The sequence below is a fragment of the Etheostoma cragini genome, chromosome 14 (genome assembly GCF_013103735.1).
Source record: "Etheostoma cragini isolate CJK2018 chromosome 14, CSU_Ecrag_1.0, whole genome shotgun sequence".
In the NCBI taxonomy this organism is placed as follows: Eukaryota; Metazoa; Chordata; class Actinopteri; order Perciformes; family Percidae; genus Etheostoma; species Etheostoma cragini.
This window is the reverse complement of record NC_048420.1, coordinates 9,017,943-9,041,706: the sequence shown is the minus strand read 5'-3', so window position 1 is coordinate 9,041,706 and position 23,764 is coordinate 9,017,943. Positions and strand designations below refer to the sequence as shown.

Below are 23,764 nucleotides of genomic sequence, written 5' to 3'. Positions count from 1 at the left end.
GACTTTCTGTCTGTGAATCAATCTGAGCCACTCACAAAACCAATATAGTCCTCTTTGGGAAATGGAAACCCTTTATCTCTAGCTAAATTTAGTTGGTTTTTCTGGTATATAAATGCAGTAGGCTATTTGAGGGAGGATTAAAGAGAGATGACATCTCACTAGTTACCAAAATGCATGCCCCTTGTTAACCTGCTATCCACATCTCTTAATCCCCTTGTAGCAGAGAGAGTGCAAGGGCAGATGGGTTTTCATTTAAATATCTAAGTCTAGTTTGTCTGAAGTATTGATCCTTTATCTAACTGAGGTTTGAGTAAGTTAGAATCCATAGCCGGCCATGGCTCTGAAATATCAGTAAACAGCCTTTATTTGGAGTTCAACAATCTGGACAAAGAAAGTGTAAAAGGGTTAGTGTTCTTTGGTTCATTTTTTTTATTTTTGACTAAGACTACAGCTTGTGTTTAGCAATGTAATAATTTCCTGTACATTTACTGGGTGTTGAGAAGCGCTACTCCAGTCCTGACTGATCTTCACAACGGATCTGTTGTGGCACCCAGCAGTCCTTACTCAGAATTCATTTTGACAGCTAAGCTAGAAGGTTTATTTTACTACTGAAACTAACATTATGTCATGCGGTAAGTCGTTTTCTGTCAGTGAAAAATAAAAGTACTTTTTCGCTCTGACAAACTTTATAACTAGATGCTGAAGTTAACAGTAACCTTAATTGCCTCAAACTTGAACAAGAACAAGTTAGCTTAATCAATAGCTTCTTGCATTTGACTTCATGATACTCTATTACCTCATTTCTTCTACTGTGCATGTTAGTGTTTAATATATATTGTTAGCGTAAAGTCTTTCTAGTTCTATTAACATATTACTGAACATTTGTTGTTCCTTTATATTATTTGGCAGACTATGCAGGGTTAACGGACGAGACACATGCAAAACAATGTCAAAAAACGACAACAAGGTGATGAAGACATGCCAGTGCTTAGCAAATCATATTCATTCTCCGTAACAGAAAGTTGATTTTGTTTTGAGCAACACTTTCCAAGTACCGGGTTAGGTTAAGAGATTTCAAAATGTTTCGATGCCAAAGTATTATGATGTATTTTATGTTGTGTCAGAGTCGTATAATTAAATTTCTCATCATTGTTGGCTCTATGGGACTGTTACCTTTTTTGGGGGCCAAAATGACTTAAGTGTTTTGTATGTACAGTAAATACAGGTTTAAAGTTAGCGGCCTACCTCATGACAATCTTTCATTGCAGAAAAAAAATCTTGTTGTGATCTCACCAGATTTATGTACAGTGAAGAAGACTTTAAAATGTTTTCACTTCTTGCATTTGCAAGATGAAATATGCAAATGTATGCTTAGTGTTTCCCCTACCACGGTTTTGCCCCCCCGCCCCCCTGAAAGAATGACAAGTTATAAAAGAAAGAAAGAATGAAGTCATAAAATGATGCTTTATATTCCTCACCAAAAAACTGATGCGCGAGATAAGGCTGTTGTCACACATACAATTCACAGCTTGTTCCTCGCCTTAAAAGTTCAATTCAATTTCCGTTACATTAAGGTCGGCTACATTGCACGACTAACGCCTACGGACGTTATTCGTTCCAACACTACGCTTTCACTTTGCGGTCTTTGCACCGCAGAGATCTGCTCTTAAAGCGTAAAAACAGGACGCCCGAGTGGCCCACCTGGTGGATTGGGCGCCCATTTGTAAGGGTTTACCCCTTGTCGCCGCGGCCGCGGGTTTGATTCTGCCCTGTGGCCTTTTGCTGAGTGTCATTCCCCCTCTCTCTCCCCTTTGAAGTCAAAGTTGTCCTATACAATAAGTTATAAAAAGTCTATTGAAAATCACAAAAATGTGACAGTCAAAATATTTTGCTAAATTTTCTCTTGACATTGAGCATCAGGAGAGTTGATCACTGCATCAGTGTTGTTTTTGTGATCAAAAATTCTATTTTTATATATTTAAGGAACAAACAAATACAACTGCACCAGTGTTTTGAGAGCAGTTTATATTCTCATTGAACCTGGATTTTGTATTATTTGTTGCAGATCAATACATTTATTCCTTTCCCAAGACTTGACTTAACTTGGAGAGAGTTGAAGCAATCGAGATGTAAAGAGAGCAAGAGTCTGCCTGCAGGCATGTCAACCGAATCCTAATAGAAACCTCGGCTGGTTCATTACACAATCTTAGCAAAAACGAATAATGGAACAGTATGTGGATAGTTAACAGGGACAAGACCTGGATAAAGAAGAAAGACCATTGTGTGTGAATGAACAGATGGGCTCTAATGCATGCTCAGATGTGTGCTTAGTTGAGGCAAATAGGAAAGGCAAGAGGGCGGTTATTCTGATTTTCAATGAGAGAAAGTGCTTGTGCTTTTTTCCAGTGCTTTCCTGGCTTTGACGGGAAGTTAGGGGATTATTGGTGCACAGAAGGATTATGAATCTGCTGCAAAGCAAACACATTTCTCATGAGTTGGGGTGTTGATTTGAATAGAAATTAGGAGTCGTGTGTGCATCCTGAAAGATACTGTCACCTGTGATATCAGCTTTGTAGCTCCCGTTCAGCCGAGCTCTGTCCCAAAAGTGTTTCCCAATTAAATATTCAGCATGAACGAATGTGAGAACAAATGGTGCATCACTTCAAACAATATGATCCAAGTTTAACAGTAACAGCAATGTGAATTTTAAACCACTGTTTAATTTATTTGTTTACTTGCTTGTCTGCAGGAAGATCTTGCTACTGATTAACTTTGGCACAAGCAGTAACCTTTTTTTTTAATCCTCAATTGGACATTCAGTTGTTTCAAGTTGTTTCTATATAAGTGCATTGCATTTTTTTTATGAAGGCATTGAAACTGACACCGTTGCTATTTTTAAGACCGTACACTGTATTACCGCCCAACTCTACTGCTCTTGAAGAAACTCCAAAGTAAAACACTAAATATTACCACTGCATTGCTGTACTGGAAGTAGCTACTATAACATTGTGTGCACCAGGAAACAAAAGGGACAAAACCAATTTGATTTCCACATGTGAATAAAACAAAAGATGTAATCATCAGCTGTTAGTTGTAGATAAATGTAGAGGCATAGATATTTCTTCACAGCCCAAGCAAACTAACTGCGATGTTTCATACAAACAATGACAACTTTAATTATCCCTTATCAGCTTAATTGCACGTAGACTTTTTGTTGGAGCCACTTTGCAATCCTAAGATATTGAGCCAAGGAAATTAGACTATATTACTCAAGCAAGCCAGGAATGTTGAAGCTTGCAGGAACACAAAGTAATTATCTCAGATATTCTATCAAAAGATGATAAAATGTGAGCTGAAAACGTAATAAATCCATTATTATAAATATTACTTAATAATAGCTTAGTGAAGACATGTAGTAGCTGTTTAGTTGTTGTTAAGATGGAAAAGAAGATTCAACACGTAATGAAAAGTGAATTGAGGATAAAGTCAATTCATCAATTTGTTTTAAATGTAGGAAAAGAAAAAAAACAAGTCCTCCAAATGAAATGATCAAATGTTACTGATCTGACGTCCCGATCAACGGGAAGATATAATTTGTCAGTGCATTCCAAAATAAATCTCAATATGGTTAAGCTTTAGCACAAAATCAACTTAGGTTTGGGGAAAGATTGTGATTTGGATTAAAATGATGACTTTCTTGAGGTTAGGAGACCTTTGCAACATTATAACGTATACAGCTGCTAGAGGAGTTTGTTACTTGAGCCTGAGCAGATGATGTTTGGGGGGTATTTTGTTTTTTTGTTCTTGTGATTGTGTTTTTGGTCTTGTATGTGTTTTAGTCCTTGGTTGCTCCCTTGTCTTGTCTAGTTGTGGTTTATGTCGTGGGGTCTCTTGTGAGTGTCTGTATGTTCTGTTTCATGTTTTATTTTGATAATCTTGTTTTCTTTGGTGCCTTGTCTTTAGTTTTATTTCCTGCTCTTGTGATTACCTAATGTCTTCCATTCCCATTTTCATTAGCTGGTTGTTTCTGGTGCAAATAAAGTCAAAAAGACAAGGTGGAAACCTAATGTTTAGCAGGACATAGAATTTCAACTTTTTGTTCCAACGCGTGATGCCATAGGTTGCAAAAATACTTTTCACTTACACTTAAGTGGCAAGAAAAGTTTTCATATTAGTGGATATTTTTTTTTTTTGAGTGTCACAACCTCGGAATTTGATCCATTTAGTCCAATAACATTTGGAAAGTCTGCACAACTAACTCCTTAAATCCCTATTTAAGTGAGATGAGCGCTAAACCAGAAATAGCCTGCTCGGCCGGGGAAGGTCTCTAGTGCGCCTGCACTATGGGCCCCATAGTGCAGAAGCAGCCTAAGTTTTGTGGTTACAGTAAACAATAGGGCTGGAAAGATAACACCTATCTACAACAGAAGTCTATGTCTGATATAACCCAATTTCCACTGATTGAGGTGTGCTTGGATACACAGAGTTTGTTGAGAGTGCATAACATGCAGGCTATGCATGCACAGCCAACCACCAATCAGAATCAATGTTGATCAATTTGTCAAACAAACAAGCAAGCCGCACTAGTTGGCCACAACCCGGAATTCAGAGGAAGCAACGTGCCAACATTAATACTATCACTGACTTTAGCCTGGATTGATAGTATTGCTTGAATACAATGGTGTCATTCAGTCAACCAGTATATTTAATATATATACATAATTTCCCTCTCCAAAATCCCTTCAGAAGTGTAGTGACAGTGATTACTTGCTTTGGTGCCTCCCAGTAGTCGAGAATGATTTATCATTTCCAAATAGAGCTATTTATGTCATCTTGTAAAAATTAGTCTTTTTTCATATCACAATATATTGCAGCAGAAAAAAAATGTTGCACTGTCAGTTTTTTTCCAATATCATGCAGCCCTAGTAAACAAAAACAAGTATACATTAAATGCATGTGCTATGCTTAGCTAACATATAGTAACAAAAGGAGGCCTTTTAAAATGCTGCCTAAACAGTAACAACATAAAATAAACCTACGGACTACACAGATCTGTTAATGTGGAATAGGTAGAGTCCGTGTGTGTACGTGTGTGTGTGTGCATGTGTCTGTGTGTGTGTGTGTCATGGTAATGAAGGAACGGCTCACATTTCTTTGGACAACATTGGAGTTCTGGGCGCCCGTATAGCTCAGCTGGTAGTGCGTGCGCCCATATATAGATTTACTCCTCGACCAAATGGGCCCAGGTTGGACTCTGACCTGCGGCCCTATGATGCATGTCATTCCCTGTCTCTCTCCCCTTTCATGTCTTCAGCTGTCTTCTCCTGCCAATACAAGGCCTAAAAAAGCCCCCAAAACAGTCTTAAAAAACAAACAAAAAAACAATGGAGCTCTACGACACGGAGGAAGAAGATATATCAGGCTTTGGATTCACACACACACTCTGTAGTGGATTATTTCATTTGGGGGGTTTTGTGTTTACATTGGATACCCATGGCATGATACATATAGACACATCTAGAATATCTCCAGTCTTATCCTTTAACTCTGGTATTTGTGCTGTTTTGTTCAAGACTGTCTGATCAAACAGCAATTCAGCCGATAAAACATTAATTGTAATATTCCTGGGAGTTCTTAGATCACTTCATCAGTATGTAGGGGAGTTACAGTGTAGAGTTTTTTTCTCTCTTGCTGCTTTTTCTTTAGTCTATAACTGAATACTCTAAGTGTCCCTTATGTTGTCCCTTGCGCAGGAGCACAATGAATATTTATAAAGGTCATATTTCTGAGGCGTGGTCACAGAGCATGTAACCATGAAATCCAGATATGCCTACAATATACAGAATTAAACAAAAGAAAGGAGTGAATATTAAGTATGCTCTTGGTATTGAGGTCACTGCAACAGAAGAATGACAAGCAAATCACTGAGAGTTACCAGCCACTTGATTCAGCCTGAGCTGGAGTCTACTGCTCCCAGTGTGTCACCTTGGCTGACACACTGAATCTCTACTCTGTAGCCATCATCCTTCATAAAGCTTACATTCACTCCTTTGAAGAGTTACTTAAAGCAGGTTAGCCGTACTAGCAGCGGCATCGAATTTAATTAACATTCTGGGATATAAAAAGTCCAAAGATCATTTGCTGGAGCTATTAGGTTCCCTGCCTGAAAATGAAGTCACATTTTTGACCCACGGAGCCCTTGGGGGCAGATTTCCTCTCATGCTAAATCCCAACACGTCAATTAACAGGGGAGACATCAATCAAACGAGGCCCTTCTGAGCTGCAGCTCCAGCACTGCCAAATGTTAATGAACCCCTCCGATTTTCAACATGACAGATGCAGTATAAGTCTATAAACATGCTATGAAGACGGAGATCACGTTAAAACAATTTCCTTATAGCATGTATGCAGTGTGTATTCTGCTAGTAATGTTTGGGGTCAAATTCATTTATGAAAATGCCCAAAAAAAAAAAAAAAGGAAAGTGGCAAATTGATACATTTGCTACAGCTGTCAGGAAGTGTGGGGTTAGATTATTATTATTATCTGTGTGTGTGTGTGTGTGTGTGTGTGTACACACATGCTGGGCGAGCAAGTGGAAAATTATTTTAGAGCTCCTACTGACATTGTGCAGTGGCCATAAAAGCTCATGGAAAATAGATTTTTCTTCTGTTTTCTTCATGCCTTCTACCTGGCGATGTGTGTTGGTGACTTCTGATAATGCATTTAAGAGCTTGATCTGAAACTATGGGAGTTCAGGCTAGTTAAAAGGAGGTATACAAATGTTGGTCTGAAGTTGGTCTGTAATAGCAAGCGTGGGCTCTTGACGCTATTCAATTGAAGATCCATGCAAGCAAGTGGATTTGGTGTTAATGTCAAAGAAATGACTTTGTTTTGACATTTTAAGAGCTCTCAGTGTCATTCAACCATTGTTTTGCTGTGTGAACCTTCTTTCTACAATGACCTGATATTTTTGTTTCTTGCTCTCAAGGGACATTTCTTTTATGCAGTTGTACAAACTCACAGACAGAAGACAGACCTTAGACAACTGTAAATGTAAAGCACTGAAATTGGCCAAAAAGGATATCCCATTGTATATCAAAATGTGTGAAAAATAGCATGTGTCTAAGATGACTGCTTTCTCAGTATCTGCTGTCCCACCCTCAAAATAAGTCTGCAAACACTGCCCATCTTCTCACTGTCATCTCAGCTGTCATCCAGGACACCTTCAATAAAGTTAATGCTCAGTAATTGTTTATTGTCGCTCTGTTTACCCAGCCACCACGTCAGGCTAGCTGTAATGAATGTAAATACGCTTTAAGGAGTTGCAGAGCTTCAGTGGACAGGCAGAGGTAAATTTACTGGAAGTCTGTGGATCATTGAGCAATGATAGACTGTCTGATGTGCCATTACTGCTGATGGTTGAGAATAGGGCTGTCATTAAAGTAGGGCTGTGTAATTAATCGAATTTGGGAAATTGGGAAAATCTATTATTTGTAATAGAGAATTTCATCTTTTTAGTATAGTATAGTATGTTGTACAGAGTTATTACATTGAATTGAACAAATGTAGCCATGTGTTCATGTAATTGTGTTCACATTTCTCATTTCTGGTGTCAAGTGACTCTTAAAATACTACATACATTTGACCTGTGTTTAAAGGGATTCAAGCGTTCAAACATAATGGTCCTTAAAGCTCTGTCTGTGGATTTACTGTGGTATAATGGCGGCATTACAAACTAAAGGTTCCAAAAAGATTTATTTTCAATAAAAGAAATAACATGCTACGAAGGTATCTGAGAAAGCAGTCCTACGGTGGGGTTAGATGGGGACATATCTCACCGTACACCCACAGTTTTTGGGTGGGTGTAAAAGTCGACACTTCAAATCTTGCTGTAATCTGCTGCTAATTAAATCATTCTCCAGTTGATCTGATGCAATAGTGTCCCCTATTACTGTTTGCTCACTATCAGGTTCACCATCTCAACTTTAAAAGGTGAGGATAAATCACTAGTGTGCTGACTTGTATTCGCTAGGGCTGTAATCTCCCAGTCAACTGGTTGATTTATTGGTCGATACGTTATGGCTCGACCAAAATTCTTATTGATTGATTTTTTGCTGTGTTAATTTCATCAGGTGGAAGCATAGACCGTTTTGGTCTATGGGTGGAAAGCAGTGATTGCTAATGGGTGTGTTTTCAGAGCATCCCTGTTTCACCGGTAACAGTCTGTCTTTAGAACACCCCCCTTGTTTTCACTTTTTTGGATTAGCCCAACCCACTGGGGACAGTTTGAAGAAAGAACTAGAAAGCCTGGTTTTAGGGGTTAGTGGCAGCATTTTACAAAAATAGATAACGGAAAAAGTCGAATGCAAAGTTTGCATGCACCAGTTTTTATATCGCAGCTCAACTACAAACATGGCCTATCACTTAAAAACGGTAAGCTAACTTTTCTGCGTTAGGTTGCCCTGTCTGTTTGGAGTAGGCTATATGAACAGATCAGAATTGGCATATTTCATAGTCTAATAATCATTTTATAACTATAGGCGCGCTCACCCGCAACGACGGTAGCTTTCCCCAAACCACGCTGGATGTTAAGTCTCTATCATCCAAACACAAAAATAATATCACAGAAGGAATTGTTGACTTTATGTCTTTTGGAGTAAAGTGGACGTGCCTTTTGTGTTTAAGAGTAAAAGCTTTAAATTGATAGTTTATTTGTGTCTCAGCCGCGAAGCCGAGCTCCAATGTTCAGCCGCTCCGTGCGAGGACATGCACAGCGCGCTGATGCAGCGCTGTCAGAGCCGACAGACGAGTGGCATTTCAGTGCAAAATTATTAGGTCAAAAAAGATTTAATATACTGCAAATAGCCTGCACGAACAAGTCCCTTTCACTGACCTCTTTGCGAGATGCCAGCCTAGTCTTTCTTGTCTTTGTTAACGTTTTTTTTAGTTAGTTGGTGGTGGTTGGTCTTGCAAGCTGCTCTCGGTCGTGGTAGTAGGCTTGAGTGGTGAGTATCTGGCAGTCTATCTGGAAAAATTGTTGCAGCACCTCTTCAACAAACAGCTGAAAGCCACTCTGCTAGATTAAAGGAGAGTTTCTCTTTTTCCAACTGATTACAGCCTCTCCACCCTTGAATCAGTGTCTTTACCTTACCCTTCCCACACCTGACACCTACTCCTAGAGACTCCTTTAGTCTGAAAGCAATGCTACAGCTCTGGACGACAATTGGAGTTATATTGTAAAAATGGTTGCAGTGGTATAAGGCGATGCTTCTCAAACTTTATGGCTTGTGAACTCTTTAAATGAAGCAATGCTTTCTCGCAGTCCTCCATCGAGGCGTGCATAATGATGAAGTTCAATCAAAAGAGGATTTCCCTTTATAGATTGTTTCATTCAGTTCATTATCAGGAGAAGGCCTAGAGGCAGAAAACAGTTACTTTTTTTCCCACAGTGATGATAAAACATTTCTATTGAAGATGTATGTCTTTGTCCATGCCATAAATTTGCCAGCAGCTCCTCCTAAAACCAGATTCCAGCTTCCTTGAAGGACCTCATGCCTAAAGCAAAATTAAGAGCTTTTTTAAGTGACACTGGCCTATCTTCTTAATGATGTCACAATTATGATACCTGATTCGAGGGAAACATTTCTGAAGTAGATGACGCATTAAACGTTTCAGGCCAAACATTTTAAATAGATACCCCCACAAATGCAGTGTCACCTATACATTCTATTGCAATAAATTCATAATTCTGCTGTATTGTTATTAGTTACATCATATACTGTAAGAGAGTATAGTTTTGTAATGCATTTTCAAAAGTACAATGTGCATTTAGCAACAACAATAGGCGGGGAAAGTTGTCTGTGACACAGTATGAATGAGCTCTGGTAAACGGACGTGTCCCCCACAAACAGGCAGAATACAGAGTTACCAAAATGCCACACAGCCCGGCAAAGACAGTTTGAAGGTCATACAAATACCAACCGGTCAAAGCACTGCTGGAGATGGTCGTTGTGCCCTTAACGTTTTTCCTTCCTGTATTTTGGTGGGCCTACTTGATATATTGGATGCATTATTGGTTTTGTAATCATGATTCTTTACATACTGTATGTAGTACCAACTAAGTTTTTAATTTTATATCTTTGCTTTAGACGTTTATCCCCCTGAGCAGGTTTGATGGCTATGTCTTATGTTTATTTTCTAAATGTCCGCCTTGGAGTCAGTGTGCACTGCAGTCATCATTTTTATCTATGCTTCCTTGCACCCACATGCCAGGGTTTTTTCTTCCTAGAACAGCTACAACTAGTCTTCTACAAATCTAGGGAAAACATTGGATGTGATGTGTGTATAAAATATAATCTTGTCAACATTACTCTGAACCATTGTTCATTATTATTTGGTTACTGCAGAATTGCCCCACAGTCCATGGGAGATCATTAATGTCTGTGGATGAAGGATTTCTTGATGCCATTCACGCTGCACACATTGAAAATATTGTCGGAGCATTATATTCAGTTTTAATCATATCTGCAAGGCATATCACAGAAAAGGATGGCTGTGTGAAAGCAATCAGTGCCACTTAATTTGTTAGGCCAGTGGACAAGATTAGGTTTTGCATTGTTCATGGGCACTGCTGTAACGGATTTGCACAAATCGCGGATTGATTGGGAAAAACATACACTACATAAATGGGTAAAAAAGTTGTAGACGAATCGTGTGCAGAAAATGAGATTTTAAATTGCCTGCATACGAGCTCTGCAGATTCATGAGGGACAAATATTTCAAGTACCACTTAGTAATGTAAAGATGATTGGAACTGTCCTTTCTGTGATAAATGATGCTGGTAATTAATTGATCTTTATCCTGGAATCACTGCATGCAACGCTGGGTGTAGACCACAGTTGGGAGTCCTACTGTAATCCCATACTGCCTGTGCATCCATCTGATAAAGTGTAAAGTGAATGGTAGCCCTGTGCAGTGCTGTCCTATCAATCATGACTGGGTCAAGTGTTTGAGGCTGCAGAGTGTGGACCTGAGAGGGTCTCCAGGGGTGTTAATGTGAAACAGGAGAGGTTCTGATGGAATTTGGGAATACTAAGCACAGCGAGAGCCTTCTTTACCCCTCGAGCTACTGTCATTGTATGTGCACCGTGGACTGTCTTTATGTGACCTCACAGCCTGAGCAAACAACTGTGTTTGCTTGTGATGTACTTTTCCCCCTTGTCAAAACTGCCATTGGCCATTTTCCTTGAAGCTCTAACCAAAAAAAAATGGAAAATCACCTGCTGAAAAATGAAAGTTCTTAGTTTACTTCAGCCATGACAAATGTTGAGATTGTTTCTCTGTGACCTGAGTTTGTCACCTCAAAATGACCCTCTTTATGTTTGTGTGCCCACAGTGACCCATTCTGTTGTGGTCAGATGTGACTGCAGTCAGCAACCTATTCAGTACCTTCATATTCAACCTGTCACCTTAAATCAATCACCCAGTGGAGCGTGAAGAATACAGGTTTGGAGGCCTATAACTTTAAACTGAAACGCAAGCTGACAATTTTGCAGATATACAGTATGTTTGCATCTTGCAAATATCATGTTAAATTCTTTTACTATTAGACTGAGTAACAGCATTTATAGATACACATGATGTCGTCATGTGTGCTGTCATGATGAGCGTTTAGAGAAGAACATGTGAAATTGTAACTTTATGTATCAAGTGAGTGGTCTTCCTCCTTGGACTCCTCGGAGCAGATGCTATAATGCAATAATAACTGGAGATTCATTTTGTATTGCAGCATTAACCATAATTTGATTCATTAGGAACCCTGCAAAGGCAATTAATATCACTGCAGGTGTTTATTGTAGTTATATTCACCGTGTTGAATTTTACATTTATCAATTTGGACAACCCCCAGTGGTAGAATCAAAAATGACACTGTGGCAGACAGCAACGCATGCGGCTAGTCTCACATTGCCAGACCTCCAGACCTCCAGATCTCTGCAGCGCTGGGGAGGAAGGTCTGGCTAGTCCACCGATACATTCCAGGATAGGAGAAAACAAAAATGCTCTGGCTTGTTTGCATTTCTTTAAACCAATCACAATCGTCTTGGGCGGCGGTGGCTCTATAAAATAGCCTCGGGAAAGAACTTGTTTTGGTAAAACATTCGCAGACCGCAAAGCAAAACTCCACCAACAATATTAAATGAAGTTAACGGTTTGTACAATACGTGAGCTATTTAAATTAACTGGGTACATCTATCGGTCCCAAAACATCCCAATTAGACATATTGCTTATATCAGTATATACAGATATGCGTACTGTTACAGATGTCACTCTTTTTAGAGTGTTTAGAGTTTTCTTTTACTCTTTCCAAACTTAAAACACATCTGTTCAGTCTGGCTTTTAATACGTAGCAGTGGTGTGACAATTTGTATTCTTTTTTTTCTTTGTAACCTTTTCTGATTTTACTGTTCTCTATGTTTATTCTTTCTGTTGTATGTTTTTACTCATTTTGTTAAGCACTTTGGATACCTACTGGTTGTTGTAAAGTGCTATATAAATAAATTTTGATTGATTGATTGATATTCTTTGTAAATCTTCATCATCAGCAGTGTTTTAGCATCTTTCAGCTTATTGTTTTTGTTTCAAAGCTCTAATGAACCCACTGCATGCCAACTGGACAGCAACAAACTGTAGGACAAAGTTAGCTACTAGCATTTAGCTGCTAAAGAATGAGAGATTGTTCATAGACATTTCTAGAGACCATGAATAAAAGCTAAAAGAGAGTGAATATTGGACTTGAGATGTTGATCCATGTCTGCTGGATGTGTAAATAGGCAGCCGTTGGCTAGCACATTCAACACAACCATTTTATGAGCTAATAATCTTTCAGATGCTGTGTTTACAGTGTGTTGCACTGTGCACAATCAAAGTAGCCAAAAAATCAAGGGTTTAGGGTCCCAATCCTCTTGATTAGACGACACGTGGTTACAGTATGGGTGGTAACAGAAAGTGGCTATTAATAATACAGACTTCTATTAAAACCTGACATATGCATCGACCACTTTGATCGTCACCTACGCCATGGACTGCCACTCAGTCGGAAATGCAAAAGAGAAAGTCTTTAGGAATTCATATCACATTGTTTTGAAAGAAGACCAGGATTTCCTCCAGAAAAGTATTAGGGCCCAGCGGCCAAGTGTTTTTAGTATTTATTTATTTTCTTGCGGGTGCCAAGGTTGCAATTCACTAGCAGAAACCCTGCCACCAACTGTAATTATGCTTCCTCTTTTGTCTGCTTTTGCATAGGGTTCTACATAGGGTTGGGTAACGTTCCCTTTTTCCCCACAGTACAGGTACGGATACCAGTACCGTACCTGGAATTTGGTTCAGAATAATGTATTTGTATTTTTAGTACTTTCCCTTTGTAATAACACATTTTTTTATTTCAGTTGTAAAACAATTAAATTACACACCTATTTACTCAGAACATTGTTATTTATTTAGAACATTTTACACTCCATGCAACACCCCTCACCCATGCCAAACCGGTTTCTAAAAATTTCTAATAATTATTATTTTGTTACACTGCACTGTATTTTTTTTTCTGTATCTTAGCCTGTTTTTATTTTCTATAGCTTTTCAAACTGCTCTAATGTTTTATGTAAAGCGTTTTAAATTGCCTTGTGGGCGAAATGTGCTATAGAAATAACGTTGCCTTGCACTGCACCCTCAGCCTGTCAGTCAGTCAATGGGGCATAATGGTGCCTGCCTGTCAAAGAAGAATACAGCCATGCCAAACAGCGACCAATTTCGACTTGCCATTATATACGTTGTCTTCGCTGTGTTTTGAACAGTTTAACAACACTTGCAACCGCTTTACCTTTACAGCCGTGACTCACTGTGACTTTACCAAATGGCAGAGTCTACGTTTATACTGTTCTTGCTGAGGTGTAGCAACTCCAACTTAACAGTGAGCTAAACTCTCTCTATTTTTGAACATGAAGAAATCCTAAATTGTTTATTTACTTCACATTGTGTTGAATCCATACATACGTGATGAGAGACGAGAGTGAAACTAGGAAACAAACAGCAAAATACTGAAATGAGCTAAGCCACCTAGTTTTCACGAACACTACTTTTAAAGCATGAAACCAATATGCTTAAAAGTTAACTAGTCAGAACAAAGATTTTATGCATACAAGTGATGCTTCTGCTGGGGAGTCAATGGGCAGGATGCAATTAACCAGTCTGTCATTTCTAATGCTTTCTAATGTGGTGAATTCATGAATGTAGGTGAATTCTAACGTGGTTTCCTACTTCCTGTTTTAGCTTAGTAAACAAAACGTCAAAATAAGAGTCTGCATGAACTACTTTCTGTTTAGCTCAGTAAACAAATGTCAAAATAGGAGTCTGCACGAAACTGAAAGTATACCAAATTAAATGCATACAAATTCACTTAAATGCCTGAAGGGCAGAACGTTTTGGCAGGTTTGCACGTGTGTGTGTGTGTGTGTGTGTGTGTGTGTGTGTGTGTGTGTGTGTGTGTGTGTGTGTGTGTGTGTGTGTGTGTGTGTGTGTGTCGGAGGTCCGCTCTCTGTCAACATGCAGAGAGGACAGATAAGCTACGTAAATCGTTCCTCGGTATAACAGCTGTATAGAGGGGCAACTACAGAATTCAGTTACACTGTTGCTGAACAGCCAGCTTTAAATAGTATCAAAAAAGGGTATAATATATAATATGACTATGTTCAGGATATATCTGAGCCATCAGAATAATTGAAAATTATATGATCATATATCAATTCTACACATAGATGCATTAAAAGTTATTGCAGAGGCATGAGAACATTTAAACATACAGGCTAAAGTTGATTAAATAGAAGAGAAAAAGCTATTTTATGGATCCAGGATACTATGCATTCTGATAAAGTTCCCTTGGCCTTTGGAATTAAATAGCTCCACATTATCACATACCCTTCACCATACATAGAGATAGGCCTGGGGAACTTTCCATAAGATCATCTCTCAATGCAAATCTAACCAGATATTAAGCTAACTGAAATAAAACCATGGCAATCTCTAGGTATGGTGAAGGGTTTGTGATGATGTGGGGTTAATTTAATTCCAAAGGCCAATGGAGCATTATCAGGATGCATAGTATTCTGGAACCATGAAATAACTGGGCTTTAAAAATAAAAAAATGTTCCTGCCTCTATGGGAATTTAACATAGGGGTGTGAATACTTATGCCCCCTGTATTTTAAGGAAGAACATTTATTTATGTACAATACATTATTCATTCACAAAGAAAATTGGTGTCCTTAAAAGGTTGGATTTTTTGAAATTTCCAAAAGTTGTTTTTGATTCCTCTTTTTAAATAAACTTTAACATGGGTGTGTAAACCTTCTCAAGCCACTGTGTGTGTTCATTTATAGTTTAGACTAAGAAAGAGTGGGATCTAGAACATTTTACTGGGGCTGAAAAAAATCCTTAGTCTCATGATGCTGCATACTAACGGAGTTCATCCACCTTTACATTTAGCACATCCTGACTGGTTGCTAGCTCGGAAACATTTTCTCGAGCTCCCTTTCACATCTGTCTCATTACCGGGTTTAGTGCAAGTCATACAGGAGAAACCTGTGCACCTTGCAAATGCTTATTTGAATGCAAAGCTGAATGCTAAAATGTATTCCACCACTCAGTGCCTGAAATAATTACCCTGTGCCAGATCTCTTTTCTTCTGTGAATGATTTCATCATTTAAAATTTTATAGCTATTCCCTTTTTTTCTACAGGCTCAGTTAATAAGGCAATAATGCACATTTTCTGAGAACATAAAGAGTCTCCCTATAACATTGGGTATTATTTGTCCTACAAATGGCAATTGAACCACCCTTTTCAATCATATCACTTGATAGCTGCAGAGCTACCATCAACTTTTAATTAAAGAGACGAGGGAAACTATGATGTATATTTTAGACCTAATTAGCATGCCGACTCAGGGGAGCAAAGTGATTAGATGAGTAAAGACTCCCCATGGATGCTGCAGACGAGCACACATACAAATGCATACACACTCACTTGCATTCTGGGGGCGTTTGCACTTGGACTCCCAGACTAGCAGCACTCAAAGCGATGTTCCACTTTGGTGTGACATTTTCATTTGCAGTGCGAGCTTTCTATTCACCTTCAGCGTTTCAGGCTTCTCCCCAACTTTCTTTATCAATAATAGGAGTCAAGCACAATTATCTATTGAAAGAAAAAGACTGAACACATACACACGGTACTATTAATAACATCAAAGAGCTGTTGTAATGTGGTCACACAGTGAATAAAAGAGCAAGAGCACAAGGCAGAGAACAATGCAGACAATAGTAACTTCAAGCATGGGCACGCCTCATGTCGAAATAACCATGATGGAGTTTGCAGAGGTAAAATAATGAAATTGCTGCTAAAATTGCAACGCTGAGGTCATGTGTGAAGTGAAGAAAAACAACATGAGAAGCACAGCAATATTGATGTCCATAATTGGCTAAACAAAAAAAGCCAGAGTTTCAGATAAAACACTCCATGATGTTCATCTGTCTTGCTATGCCACAAACTCCAGTATGTTATGTCAGCAGCGGTGCGGACATTTAACCTGTACACAGCCTCTGTCAATCTCTTTTTCACTGAGCAGTGGTCTGACTGTCTGTAGGAGGAGAGCCTGTCATGTTGGCTGCTTACAGTACCTATTTGATATCAGTGTTACGCCTCCTGATGACGTAATGTCTGTAGTTCAAGCAATCAATCCATTTAGATCCATTGTCACGTGAAATCATAATTTACAATTTCAGTGAAATGTAATACAGAAGTTTCTCCAATGTATGCGATAATAGCAGTAATAGAATATCATGAGCTAATCATTGTGATAAATAATCATGATCTTAATATGGATCAAAATAACTGTTGCTTTTCATTATGTCCTTGTGACAGTGTGACTTTGATTGCTGTGTGCAAAATAAAACTTTTAGTTCTCTCCCACAGGATTGTTAGGTTTGCTGGAGATGGCTCAATGTTGTGAGAGTATGGCTTAAACTCTTCAACCCGTCAATACAAATGCATGCTGCATGGCCAAGCATTGTTGAAACCCACACAACTTTATTTAAAATTCTTGTCAAGTTTTTTCCAAAGAAGCTCCATGAGTTAGACTGAATCTTTGAATTGTTTTAAAAAATGAGGCAAAACTTGGAAAGATCTGGTACTAAATTTATCACAAAAAGTAAGTACATTTGTTTTTGGTAGATTATTTTTCTGTGGTAACAAAGTTTTTTGGCAATGCATCTTTTACCATTGAAAAGCCCATTTAGTTCAATTTCAAATGGAGACCCATTGGTACAAAACATGCATCCGTGGGATGAGCAGCAGAGCTGGGTATGTGGCACATAAAAAATTGCCAAATCTTCTCCGCCACTGCCAAAACACTTATTCTGCCGTTAACTTATTTGGTGGATTGGATGATTGAAGTTTAAAGAATCAAGACTTATTGATGCCGGTCACCATCCTGGACAAACAGCATGCCCAAGTTGATCCCACAAGTGTTAAAGGGGTTGAAGTCAGGACTGCTGGTAGGCAATTCCATCCTCTCCCACATTCTGGAGGTAGTCTCTGATAAACCCCACCTTGTGGGGTAAGTGTTGTCATCTTAGAGGATAGAGTTTGGTCCCAGACTGTGGAGATATAGGATGGCCAATGGTAGCCATCCTGGGACTGGTTACCTGGGTGTACCAGTAGCTCAAAATAAGAGTCCATAGCAACAGCAAAGACGACTTAGAAAAAAATGTATGGGCGCAACCCACATACTCAGCTCTGCTGCTCATTCCACTGCGGCAACAGACAAATATGTAGCTGTGGCAACAGACAAATTTAGTTTCAAAAGAAGTTTGAGGCAGCAAAAACAAAAAACAAAAACTATTAACTTATTAAAAATGGAAAGTTTGAGTTTTTTCAGGACATCCCCGCCTGTCGCTAGCAATGACGAGCAAGTTTTCACATCACCTTTTGGTATTGTCTCAGCTCGCTTGGAACATTAACGTAGGTGATACTAAAAGTAAAGTACCTGTTGGCAGGTACCTGGGACTTTTATTCATAATGGAAAACCGAAAAAGGCAAGTAGAGTCGAAGTGAGTCGGGTAGGGACCATATAGTGGAACTACACCATTATTCAGTTTTTCTGTTCAGGACATTGGGCTTAATGTGTCAAGCTCTGGTTGCTCAAAGGCTGGGACCAGCTGGGCTGGGAATACTTTACATAAATGTAAATGTGCTGTATTTATATAGCGCTTTTCTAGTCCTGTGATGATGCGCTTTTACATCATACAGGAACCATTCACACACATTTAAACACTGTGGCTGAGGCTGCCGTACAAGCTGCCACCTGCTCATCAGATAAACACTCACAAACATTCACACTCCAACACGGGGCAACACGTGAAGAGCCAGACTGCAGAAAACTAAGGGGAGTATGTGATCAAATGTATATAACCTAGAGATGGCTATCGGTACTAAACTGGTGTATAGACTGGTCAGTACCAAAGTATCGCTAAGGTTCTGGGCAAGCGATACTATTGTTTCCGCTATACTAGTGGCAGTCCACCACCAATACATTATTGCTGTTGCTGCTTCAGTATTTAATGAAATGTCATAAAGTCATAATTACACGACTCTGCAGAGCTGTCTGCTCCACTGAAGCAAACAGTCATCTGCTCCAGCTCCATCGCGGAATTAGCAAGCTAACGTTAGCCAACTAACACCGACTGGCTGGCTTGCTTGTTCCGCCACGCTTTTATGCTGCATCGCTTACAGAGATTGAGCTGAACAGCCGGCTGGGTCTAACGTTAGCAATCCGCTTCCCCGGATTGTGGACAAAGGTAATAGTTTCTTGCAAATCGGTAACGTAGACGTAATGAGTTGCACATGTTTTGAAGTAACTTGGCCTTTTATTTTGTTCGAGTTTTAACTTGTCCAGTGAGAAAAGTAAATTTCTCTTCCATTTGCCCTACAAAACATCCACTTGTCCTGGACAAGTAAGTGCACATCAGCTCCAAACAACAACGCTAAAACATTCAGTAACACTTTACTTGAAGGTATCCACATAAGAGTGACATGACACATGTCATGAACACATGACATTGTCTGTGTGTGTGTGTTTTTTTTTTTTCTAGAAAATGAATTGAAAGATCAATGCGTGGCACGGGCAATGAGGGTGTGCAAAAACTGTTTTTTCAACTACAGGAAAAAGCCCTAATGCATTGGTGAAGGTGTAACAAGAGTTGAACCTGCCACAACACAAGATGAGAACGGCAAGTGTCACCAGATGGGGATTGATGCAAATGACGGCCAGGGTCTTTGAGCAAAAGAAAGCCATTGCCAATAAATAAATAAATAAATAAAAAGTTTCATCAAAGGCTGACCTGGATGTCTTAGAGGTTATCAACAAAGCTCTCTCCCTATTGGTGGAGTTCACAGATGCCCTGGCAGGAGATGAATATGTGACCATTTCATGCGTGAAGCTTATCCTACACATCCTCAACTCACGAGTGCTTGCTGAGAACGAAGAAGACTTCAAAACCAGCATCCTTGAGTACCTTAAGGGGAAGTACTCAGACTCCATCACAGAAGAGCTTAATGACACAGACAAACCTGTTTATTCAAAGCATTTATTGTTAGAATGCCAATCTTTAATATAGCAAATAATGTATTCAACATCTCTTTGGCCTCTGTCTCCCTGCTGGTCTGTGGCTTTGCCATCCTTGGTGACGGCCTCCGTTAGTCCCTGTTAAAAGACAGTTAACACAACACAAAGATGTTGACGTTATGAATGATATAACATTATGTTATTACATGGGAAAGTACTCATACATGTCAGCCTTCGTTGAACGTTGCTAGTGAAGTTAACACGGTGCAGTGTTACCTCCCGTCTACAGATACAACCAGTGATAAACACACCAACTTTCTAAATGTCTGCTAACGTTACGCATAGTAACGGTAGGCTATATAAAAAGAGATGAACATGCCACCGTACATTAAACTGTGCAAAGACAGCAACCTAGCTAGCTAACAGCCAAAAGTTAAATTATAGGTTCAGTTAGCTAACGTTAGCATGGGGTGTATCTACCTAACTATTAGAGCAATTTGTACAAGCTTTACAGCGTTAAGCTTTACATTGATGTAAAACATTAACGGTGATAACAAATGTACGGCACACACTAAAGATACTTACATTTAAGTCATCATTTCACCGTCAGCGATGCCGCTCCAACTCCCGCTGAGGTCCGCTATTATTTTTTTTAACGAGACGGCGAAGGCCCGCGCTTTGGATTGTGGGTGATTTGGGACCGCGAAGGATACACAGATGCATCCTTCTCTGTCTATGGGAAAGTTTCTGAATGAAGGACTCAGTCCTTGGAGGAATTCGGAGGATGCTCGACATTGGAACGGTCCTTCGACGGACGTTGATGACGTTGAGGACGTGGCATCCTCGAAATTCAGGCTTTCAAGGATCCTTCCTTGACATTGGGAAACACCCATTATGTCTCTCTCTCATGGGTGGGCCAAATTCTCTGGGCGGGAAAAGCAGAGAAAGGGGAGGTAACAGATCTGCCCATCTGAGCTTTCATTTTCTCGAAGGCAGAGCAGGATACCCAGGGCTCGGTTTACACCTGTCACCGTTTCTAGCCACTGGGGGACCATAGGCAGACTGGGGGAATTCATATTCATTAAAAAAAAAAAAAAAAAACTCAAAGTGAAAGTTTCATGCCATGGGACCTTTAACAATAACAGCAGTGTGAATTTTAAACCAATGTTTTATTTATTTGCTTGTCTGCAGGAAGAACTTGCTACTAATGAACTTTGGCACAAGCATGAACTTTATCTTCAATTAGACATTCAGTTGTTTCTTTGTTGCTCACTAAAATATTCCATAGTAAAAAACTAAATATTACTACTGCATTGGCGTACTGGAAGTAGCTACTATAACATTGTGTGCACCAGGAAACAAAAGGGACAAAACAAATTTGATTTCCACATGTGAATAAAACAAAAGATGTAATCATCAGCTGTTAGTTGTAGATAAATGTAGAGGCATAGATATTTCTTCACAGCCCAAGCAAACTAACTGTGATGTTTCATACAAACAATGACAACTTTAATTATCCCTTATCAGCTTAATTGCACGTAGACTTTTTGTTGGAGCCACTTTGCAATCCTAAGATATTGAGCCAAGGAAATTAGACTATATTACTCAAGCAAGCCAGGAATGTTGAAGCTTGCAGGAACACAAAGTAATTGTCTCAGATATTCTATCAAAAGATGATATAATGTGAGCTGAAAACGTGTATAAGAAAAATGACTTAATGACAGCTTAGTGAAGACATGTAGTAGTAGTTGTTTGTCGTTAAGATGGAAAAGGAGATAAGACATGTAGTGAACAGTGAATTGAGGATAAAGTCAATTAATCACTTTACATTGCTAAATGCAGGAAAAGAAAACAAGTCTACCACAGGAAATGATCAAATGTTTCTGATCTGACGTCCCAATCAACGGAAAGATATAATTTGTCAGTGCATTCCAAAAAAAAAAATCTTATATGATGTGACACAATTATGGTTAAGGTTTGGCACAAAATCCACTTAGGTTTGGGGAAAGATTGTGGTTTGGATTAAAATTATGACTTTAAGGTTAGGAGACCTTTGCAACGTCATAACATTAGCAGATGATATTTGGGGGGCATTTAGTAAAATAAGTTAATCTTGGGAGGACAGTCTGACAAGAAAAATACATTTTCATTAGCTGGTTGTTTCTGGTGCAAATAAAGTCAAACAGGACAAGGTGGAAACCTAATGTCTAGTAGGGTAGCTTAAAAAATCCAGGCTTGTAAAGACCTTTTTAATATCATTTCAAACGATAATCATCAATCAATACTATCGATACGATAATGCCAACTTTGTACCCAATCAGACTTAGGAAGATGTTGAATGCGGAACTTGTAACTGACAAGTACTTTGTAACTCTACAACAGTTTTTCTACTTTTACTGCAATACATGATCTGAATAAGTCTTCCACCTCTGTAAATCACATACAACAATTGTGCATGAATAGCTGCACCGAATAGCTGCACCAGTGTTTAACACTGAAAACACACAGCTCAGTACAGCGTTAAATTGCTGATGGCTATTTCACAAAACCAAGATAAGGGATAAAGCCGGGATTTCCCAGTTATCTTGGCTCAATTTAGCCTTGACTCGAAGGCCCCTAAGTTACCATAGAGATTTATTCTCTACAGCTAGCATGGCCCTAATAAGGGCTAACAGCGAGGGTTTATTAATCTTGGAGCCTTTTCTGTTCATTCAGCAGTGGGTTTACCTTATTGTTATCAACTTGTATTAAAAAACAACAGGTGCATATTCCGGTTCATTTAAATACTGTTATTATTCAAAATGGTGACCATTATTTTTTGGAATTATTCATGTGACAGCCATTGTTACTGAATGAAGACTGCTGTTCATTCATTATGTTGTTAGACGTTTGATGAATGTATTACGGCAGTTGTTGAGATGGCTGATAAACTACGGGCAACATATAAAGTGCTATACATGTTTCTATAGTGGACCAAACCAACTTAAATTACTTTAGTGGATTCATTTTTTTGTATTGTTTAACAACTATAATTTGGGAGGATTGTACATGATATATCCTAATTGTACAATCCTCAAAATATACATTTATGAACTATGCTATTAACTGAAACCATTTAATGAGTCACTTGTCATTTAAAAATTGAACAGCTTTGCATTAAAAGCGAGAAATGGAAGTTAATGACTTAGGGAATTTATATTTTAGCCCATGTGAGAGAGGGAGAAACAGAGTGAAAGATATTTACACATCAAACTCTAGCGTTGTAAAAGATTGATCTTCATGATAAATTTCCATTGTAACATTATCTTCTGCTTACTTTAAAGGCAACGAGTACAACGTTTAATTTGTGCAAATGGTTAGTAGCCTAATCCTCGAATGGTATGATTATGACGGTTTCAGTTCAGAGCAGTGGTGGCCGTTAATGTATATTTTCAGGCTACTTACTTAAGCTACAGCACGAACAATACGTATTCTCCATTTTAGCATCAGTAAATCTGTGATTGACCCCAAGTTCTGTTAAGAAAAGCCCTGAACTCCATATATCCATCTTACTCCAACCTGGCTTAACCTAGGCGCTCCTCCTCAGCCTGGCTTGGCTTTCATGAAACCCACCAAGCCAGGATGCACTAGGCCAAACCTTGCTTTCTCGGTTATCCTGGATTTATTAATTCTGCTTTTGTGAAACAGCTTTGCGTGGTTGAAAGCCATGATGTCTCTCTCTCATGGGTGGGCCAAATTCTCAGTGAGGGCAAAGCAGATAAAGGGGAGATAACCTTTCCCCTTATGGCGTCATAAGGAGCAGATTCCAGATCGACCCATCTGAACTTTATGTTGTTAAAGGCAGAGCAGGATACTCAGGACTTGATTTTTTCTAATTATGATTGCTATTTTTTTTTAAACAAAATCTTGTTTTATACATATCCTGAATCCATTAGAAAAATCAAAGCAGTTAAGTGTTGTTCTGTTATGTGCTGTGAAGCATGATATGAAGCTGATGTAACCAAATAAGCAACCAAATAAATGGTGAGAACCAGCACTAAAGCTGTGTATAAAAGAACACATCTTTACTGTTTGGCATTGAACAAATATTTT

At 38.9% G+C, this 23,764-nt stretch overlaps 3 long non-coding RNA genes across 3 annotated transcripts in view; 1 reads left to right on the top strand and 2 right to left on the bottom strand.

Moving 5' to 3' along the window:
* LOC117957008 overlaps positions 1 to 23,764 on the bottom strand; it is a 131,769-nt gene that overhangs the window by 89,163 nt on the left and 18,842 nt on the right. The window lies entirely within an intron of this gene.
* LOC117957006 lies at positions 1,718 to 14,707 on the top strand. The gene is made up of 3 exons (XR_004659416.1): positions 1,718 to 1,816; positions 5,051 to 5,054; positions 14,697 to 14,707. It is a non-coding gene; the product is annotated as an uncharacterized LOC117957006 (long non-coding RNA).
* The window catches only part of LOC117957007, an 18,397-nt gene continuing 16,986 nt past the window's right edge, over positions 22,354 to 23,764 (bottom strand). Inside the window, exon 3 of the long non-coding RNA XR_004659417.1 lies at positions 22,354 to 22,520. This is a non-coding gene — a long non-coding RNA (uncharacterized LOC117957007). The remainder of the gene's footprint in view (positions 22,521 to 23,764) is intronic.